This window comes from Nicotiana tabacum, chromosome 18, assembly GCF_000715075.1.
Source record: "Nicotiana tabacum cultivar K326 chromosome 18, ASM71507v2, whole genome shotgun sequence".
Taxonomy (NCBI): Eukaryota; Viridiplantae; Streptophyta; class Magnoliopsida; order Solanales; family Solanaceae; genus Nicotiana; species Nicotiana tabacum.
In genome coordinates, this window is record NC_134097.1 from 21,544,502 (window position 1) to 21,553,184 (window position 8,683).

The 8,683-nt window shown below is 36.2% G+C and overlaps 1 long non-coding RNA gene across 1 annotated transcript; it reads right to left on the reverse strand.

Moving 5' to 3' along the window:
- Positions 1-295: 295 nt before the first annotated feature.
- LOC142172877 (uncharacterized) lies at positions 296-8,683 on the reverse strand. Its single transcript, XR_012701940.1, has 3 exons — positions 8,358-8,683; positions 1,594-7,540; positions 296-763 (listed from the first exon to the last, which is right to left on the reverse strand). It is a non-coding gene; the product is annotated as an uncharacterized LOC142172877 (long non-coding RNA).

Consider the following 8,683-nt stretch of genomic DNA (forward strand, 5'->3'; position numbering starts at 1 on the left):
TTATGAGTTAAGAAAAAAAGTTATTTCTGGAAAACTTATAAATTTTCATAGACAAATACACTTATGAAAAAAAACAAAAAATAAAAAAAAAATCTATGGACAAAGGAGTCGCATCTCACACCGTATTAAATATTTTTCTATTTTTTTATATGATATATTATTCCTTTTAATATATAACAAAATGTATGATATGTATCTTTTTATATTTATTTATTGTTACTTAAACTTTTCATTCATTCTTTAATAACATATTCTTACAGCAACATAAATGTAATATTACATTTAACACTATAAGTTTAGGGTATGTTTAAACTTCATGCTTAATTAAAAAATCATCATATGAAATGAAATGGATAAACGTTTTATCTATACGCCCCTACCTTCTAAATACTTGTCACGATCCAAACCTATGGGCCGCGACGGGCACCCGGTACCTTACTCGACCAAGTACCAACCTAACCTATCTTTCTTATTACATTATCATATACACGTGACATACAGGCCTAACAGGCTAACATAATCATTTATAAACTCAAAACATAGGCCGACAAGGCCGTACAATCTTTCACGTATACGACATATGTCTACAAGCCTCTAAGACAACATAAATGTCATAAAGGTCGGGATAGAGTCCTGCCATACCGAACAATACACGTCTAAATCATACTAACCAAACAAGCAACTCCGAAGCAAATGGAGCGCACCAACATCTTCCGCTGAGCTGATAGCCTACTTGGAGGGCTCTCGACCTGTCTATCGGGACCTGCGGGCATGAAACGCAGCGTCCCCAGGTAAAAGGGACGTCAGTACGAATAATGTACCGAGTATGTAAAGCACATAAATAAATACATAAGAGACATGGAAGACATATAGAGTACATGACTCAACCTGTAAGTCTGAATAACTTTGTAAATCATAAATTACTTTTAGCGTCATGCATATGCATATGAATGACATGTCGTGCATAGGTACATGTTTCATAGCATCATCAGCCTCTAAGGGCATCCCATCATATCATATCGGCCACTGTAGGCAAAATCATCGTCGTATACCAGCTGATCAGGTGGTGGTGCGTATATAACGCCATAACCTTTCCCATATCCTATATATATATATATATATACATACATATATATGCGTATATAATGCCGTTTGAATCATATTTACATATATACGCGTATATAACGCCGTTTGAATCATATTTCAGCCATTGTGGGCAACATCATCATCATATACCAGCTGATCAGGTGGTGGTACGTATATAACGCCGTAACCTTTTCCCGTATCCCATATAAATATAATATACATATATATGTGTATATAACGCCATCTGGTCATGGGTCAATCCACATGTATGAGATGCATGAAAAATACGTAATAATCTCAATATTCTTTTTGGATAAATTTTTCCAACTGCGTATTATTCTGAGACCCATGAACAGATGATAAAATATTATAACACATGGGAATTCAGGAACATAGATATCTCTAATACTTCTATGAATAGAGTCATTCACTGAATTTGTGCATTTGCACATTTCGTTCGTATTGTATGGATCATGCCAAAAGAAAGAAGGGATAACCTTAACATACCTGTTTCTGCAAAATTCTTGAACGAAATTGTTCTTGCTCCTTTGAAATCTATACACGAAATTTGGCTTTGGATTTCGTTGAAACTTTTGGACGAAATTGCTTCTGCTCTTTTGATCCAAATAAACGAACAAGCCTCTATCTTCCACGTTTTCTATATGAAATTTAGCAACTGAATTTCCATTCTTTAAAGAAGAATCCTTAACTTTACTTGTTAAGGAGTCTTTAAGAAAGAAATTTCCAAAAAATGAACCTTGCTCCGTTCACATTTTTTTTGGTTTGGTTTAAGGCAACAGAATGTATATTTTGTTGTTTCCCTTTTGAATGAATTGAGCTTATCCATTCTAAAAGCTCACCAATCTTTATTTGACAAGACATGACCTTGTAATTTAGCTTGTGACACATGTAAAGGTAAGTAATGAATCACCTTATACCAACAAGGGGATTGCCACGTTTCTTTTGATGTAATTGATTAAAAAAAATTGTCCGCTTATTAGTTAATTGAGTGATATTCTGTTATCCGGTAATTAATTAATTGCCCGGAAAATTGAGAATTATTCCCACTCACTAAAAATATTACTCACTTTTAACGTACCTTATATCTCTTACTATCATGGAAATGTGGTACCTTGTATAGTACTAGTCCATAATATCGGATATTTTAGCTCGGCCATATTTTATCTTAAAATGCCAAATTTCGACGAAATTTATTTCCTTCGATTCACTTACCCTTTCACCTTCACGAATTTACTCATCACGTATGATCCTTATAATCCCGAAATAATCTTTTCCTTGGACTGATGTCAATTACCTTACGACAAATTCAACGTACAATACTTCATGGTGCAACACTGTCGTAACTTATTACTGCGAAGCGTAACATCACCGTAATGTAATACTACTGGGTAGAACATTGTCGCAACTTAATACTGCAGGACGTAACATCATCGTAATATATTACTGCAGAGGGTGACATCATCATAACATATTACTGCAGAGCATAACATTGTCGTAATATAATACTGAAGGACGTAATATTGACGTAATATTGCGGGGTGTAACATTATTCCCCCCTTTGGAACATTTGTCCTCGAATGTTGATCGATGCACTTATCATTTTCATAACTTATAGCTCTTGTGAATACCTTAATACTCCCCTTTCCATTTAGGCAATTGTTCTGTGACTAAATCCAAAGGCCAGGGCATTCCCCTCTTAAGCCTCTTTCTAACACCACGACTTGAAGTCGGAATCCTTCTAATCTCATAATTGTTGTTGCCTTCTATCATGCAGCCTTTACGACTCTAACTTTGTATGTGCGCATATGCGACTCTTCTCTTCTCTTTCCTCCAGCTTTTAACCAATCTCTAGGCTTCATTTTGTGAACATATACAGAATTATGTTAAGTTGTCCCTTTGGGCGTCATTAGCTTTACTACATCTACGTAGGCCATACTACCATAATTCTTACTTCGATTTATCATTAGTGAGGTCTGCTACTAAAATTCCAGGTTACTCTCGTCACTTATCCTATATGCATAGAGCTAAGTCCTTTAACGCTTCTTCATTACTGTCCATCTTAAGACTGATGGCGCAATCTCATCTCGTACTTTATAACTTTTACACATCCATTATTGATTCACCTCAATGTTGATCTACAATCATCCATTGATAACTTGAAATTTCTTACGTAATATATTACCGCTAGGGCTTACGTTGTATTGAGGAATATTTGAAGTGATTTCCATAATCATATTTCATAGTGTCTCAATGTGATTCACCTTATGGGGTATCTTAATTTCGTGCCGCTAGCGAAATCTTTTCTCCTTCTCTTTTTTTTTACAAATCATTATTCAAACGAAGGCCCAAACATCATCCTTTATCTGTCACAATTATACCCTCATTTTATTACTAGGTCAACATTTCATTCTTTCTAAATGCTATTAATCTTATATTCTTTTGAGTTCATTCATGCTATATTGAACTTTCAATAACTTAGAGAAACCATTATCTCTCTTGTTTTCATGGACTTAATCCTGAGGACTTATCTATTCTTGTCACCTTTTCACTTGCCTTTCCTCATCCTTACTCATGTTTCCTTAAAATTTTGTCGCTCTACCATACTTTAGCTTGCGACCTATACATATTCATATATAAACTTTCCTTCAATTTGCTTGCACCATAGATTTTCTTATGTTATTCTAGAATTTCAAGCGAGACATCACATCGTCTCCAAGTTTTCTCTACTCTTTTAACTAGGTCTCTCAGTACTTAGAAACCATAGGTTGGAAGACATGCCCCCGACGATGTCGCTATCATTCCCGGTTATTGGACTCTCGTGCTTATAGCCTTCTATCCAAAATATGGACTATTCACGACTTTCTACATTTGAGTATCTCGTACGTTGTTCACTTTTACCTTACTTACTTAACATCTCGTATCATATCTTTTATCTTCTTTATAACCTCCCTTCCACCTAGGTGTAATTCACATCCATAACTTGAAGCTCTATTATAATACTCGCACGTCTAGTACATACACAATCCGATGGGAGCTTCGTACTGACTTCTTATGAGGTTGGTACTTCTTCTAACTGGCTTCCTTGTAGAGCCATTATAGATTATGGTTGTTGTGTTATTTCTCTTGAACATCTGATATTAAGAGTGATTCTGTCATGTTCTCTAGCACAACTCCTATAATTTTTCTAGGTCCAATAATCAAACTCCTGATTTACTTAGGTGATGTAATTCTTTAGTTTCCTCTTCCTTCTGATCAGCCTTTACGTAGGCTTAAGCTATCTTCCGATCTGTGGCTCATGGTATCAGTTATTACCTTAGCCTTTTATGGGCGTTATGGAATATCCATGATACAATATTCTAATAATTCAATTCTTTGTCTATGCCCTGGGCTTAATTCTTTCTTTTAACCTATTCCGGAGTCTTCTATGGTTGTATGATTGTTAACAAATATGCTGCCTGGATAATGCTCCAAAATCTTGAGTGCATCCATAACGTACTAACTCTGGATCATTGATCAAATAATTCTTTTGTTCCATCTTAGCTTTCTTTCAATGTAAGCTATTACTTTTCCTGGTCCTTCTGCCCCCTCGTTGCGTCCATACTTAACTTATCTTAGTTCCCACACTTATCTTAGTTCCCACACTTGCCAAAGTTTTTATACAACTCATATGATCTCGAATATTACTTTTAACTCTTACTTCCCGTTCATTAGCCATGGTAGGTGCCACTTTACTTTGGAATGCTTACAATGTTATTACAAGATTATTGTTACATGACCATTTTCTCTTTAGGTCGTTGTGCTTAGGTTGAAGCTTTTTTTCTTATCTCCTCAGCTAGTCTTTCGTTGTAGTACTTAGGGAGAACCCTTGACTCTCGTAAAGCTGTGAGCTTATTATGGATCTTTTTTATGTCCTTACTTGACTATAATCTTCCGTAGTTGCTTACTTCTATGCCCCTGTGCTTGTATGGTTGCTTCTGAACTGATATCTTGACTGCCTTTCCAGTGGCACATTCTTTTATCCCCGTAACACTCATACGGTACCTTTAACTATCTCGACTCTTGTTTGAATATATCTCAAGTATAATAATGATATTCTTTGAGGCTGAATTCTCCATGTTGGTTCTACTATGTTTATCTTACACGATCTGATGACTCGTCTGTAACTTCCTGTTTAGCCATAACTGGGATCTTCCTGACCAATTATTAACTACTCGTTGACCCATTCTCATATCGATATTCCTCGTAATCTTTCTTGGGTTATTTACTTTGTTTTAACTTATGTTTCGCACTCGCTCCTTATTTATTATTAACAGCTCGGGCAAGAACCTTTACTTCCTCTCCTTGACATCGTGTTTGCACAATATTCTTGAATCGTAGTGTATCTGTAAGATTTGGATAAGTGTCATCTCATTTTTCTTTCATTTATCGCATTCTTCCTTTACCCATTCCATAGTTACTAGAACTACTTAATTCTAAATTAATGCCACATTACTCCATATTCCTCCCTTTAGGGGTGTACTAAGATTTGGAGCTATGACGACTTGCCTATAGATGTTTTTCCTCTTCATCTTTGGCGTCCTCTCACATTATCAATGACCCTTACTCACCTTGCGGTAATCCTTTTGTACCAAGGATAACAAAATCCCTCGCTCGCGATGGTGGCACTTAGTGTAACTGGCACATACAGTCTCTTAAACTTAACTTTGTTTACATTGCTTGCTTTAGGGAAGCGTCTCCCTGAATGACCCTTTTCTGAACTCATCATGGATCTTCTTCTGTTGTCCATTCTTTTATTGCCGGAATGCAATCTGCAATTCTCATGATGCTTACTATTATCAAATCACTCAATTCCTTATTCATATTTAGTTTATCTTATTCACCAGTCCATACAAATTTCTATTATTTTGGGGTTTAATTCTCCCTTCTGGTAATCACGTTAGAGTCACGAACTTATTTCTCGAAATGAGGATATAACCTTATGCCTATACTCTTTTGTTGTCTTAAGGCCCATCACCTTTCGTCTCTTCCTTCATTTGATTATAGGTTCTGTAACACTCTACCATTTTCATCCATGTATCACACCTTATTCATAATGCTTCCTTATCTCTCTTCTCATTACTCTGCTAATATTTCTGCATATCCCTTTTCTTGTGAAAACTTCAATACGAAATTCTTTTGCTTTTAGCTTCCATTGCTCCATCCAATGGCTCTTTGGGTTGCTCAACATCCTCGCTCTACTAGGTATGAGAGCCTCACTTAAGGTAATATTTATCCCATCCAGGCTTTTATATCTTATGAACGCTAGTATTCACATCTAATCGTAATATTCTAGGGTGCACTATCTGGGTGTCTCACAAGAAGATCTATTAGCACATTTGTATTACCCTTCGAAAATGCCAACAAATGAAAGTAATCCATTTACCAATTTGGGTTACTCTAACCCTAGCCAGATCTTGATATCCCATCCTCCTCTTAACTATACCTGTTACCCCCATAGGGAATAACTGAGATGGGTGCGGCCAATTGTACATACCTCTGTTACTGTTGAGGGTAACTCTTAATGCTTATATTTTTTTGCCGGAACTGTAATATTAATAATCTTCATTAACTGGGTGCCCCGTACCCTTCTTCATCTTTGTATTTATCTTTTTTAATCTCTCATTGTCTTTCACCATAAAGGTGGATAGAAATTCTTGTCTTAATGCTCCTTATCAAGAGACTTACACCTTTGAGTACGCACATGATCTGCTGAATACCTTGTATTTACTTATCATAAGCATGATACAAAGTCGAGTTCCTCTAATTCAACATTTCCACAGCTATATCTTTTATCGATCATTTTTCTAAACGTAGGCATCGTATTATTACAAAAAATAAAAGTTCGGGACTTGAATTCTTATAAGTGAGCTCTACCACACGATCTAGAGTATGAAGAAAGAGTGACAGTCTTAAATGCCCTGTAGACTCCTGCTTATAAGTGTGGTGCACGACACACCCATAAACAAGACTCTACTAGACACGGCTTGTAAACTCCCTAGGACAGAACTGCTCTGATACCACTTTTGTCACGACTCAAACCTATGGGCCGCGACGGGCACCCGGTACCTTACTCGACCAAGTACCAGCGTAACCTATCTTTCTTATTACATTATCATATACACGTGACATACGGGCCTAACAGGCCAACATAATCATTTATAAATTCAAAACATAGGCCGACAAGGCCGTACAATCTTTCACGTATACGACATATGTCTACAAGCCTCTAAGACAACATAAATGTCATAAAGGTCGGGATAAAGTCCTGCCATACCAAACAATACACGTCTAAATCGTACTAACCAAACAAGCAACTTTGAAGCAAATGGAGCGCACCAACATCTTCCGCTGAGCTGATAGCCTGCTTGAGGGCTCTCGACCTGTCTATCGGGACCTGCGGGCATGAAACGCATCGTCCCCAGGTAAAAGGGACGTCAGTACGAATAATGTACCGAGTATGTAAGGCACATAAATAAATACATAAGAGACATGGAAGACATATAGAGTACATGACTCAACCTGTAAGTCTGAATAACTTTGTAAATCATAAATTACTTTTAGTGTCATGCATATGCATATGAATGCCATGTCGTGCATAGGTACATGTTTCATAGCATCATCAGCCTCTAAGGGCACCCCATCATATCATATCGGCCACTGTGGGCAAAATCATCGTCGTATACCAGCTGATCAGGTTGTGGTGCGTATATAACGCCATAACCTTTTCCATATCCCATATACATATATATACATACATATATATATGCATATATAATGCCGTTTGAATCATATTTATATATATACGCGTATATAACGCCGTTTGAATCATATTTCAGCCATTGTGGGCAACATCATCATCATATACCAGCTGATCAGGTGGTGGTACGTATATAACGCCGTAACTTTTTCCGTATCCCATATAAATATAATATACATATTTATGTGTATATAACGTCATTTGGTCATGGGTCAATCCACATGTATGAGATGCATGAAAAATACGTAATAATCTCAATATTCTTTTTGGATAAATTTTTCCAACTGCGTATTATTCTGAGACCCATGAACAGATGATAAAATATTATGACACATGGGAATTCAGGAACATAGATATCTCTAATACTTCTATGAATAGAATCATTCAATGAATTTGTGCATTTGCACGTTTTGTTTGTATAGTATGGATCATGCCAAAAGAAAGAAATGATAACCTTAACATAGCTGCTTCTGAGAAATTCTTCAACGAAATTGTTCTTGCTCCTTTGAAATTTATACACGAAATTTAGCTTTGGATTTCGTTGAAACTTTTGGACGAAATTGCTTCTGCTCTCTTGATCCAAATAAACGAACAAGCCTCTATCTTCTACGTTTTCTATATGAAATTTAGTAACTGAATTTCCATTCTTTAAAGAAGAATCCTTAACTTTACTTGTTAAGGAGTCTTTAAGAAAGAAATTTCCAAAAAATGAACCTTGCTCCGGTCACGTTTTTTTTGGTTTGGTTTAAGGCAACAAAATGTATATTTTGTTGTTTCCCT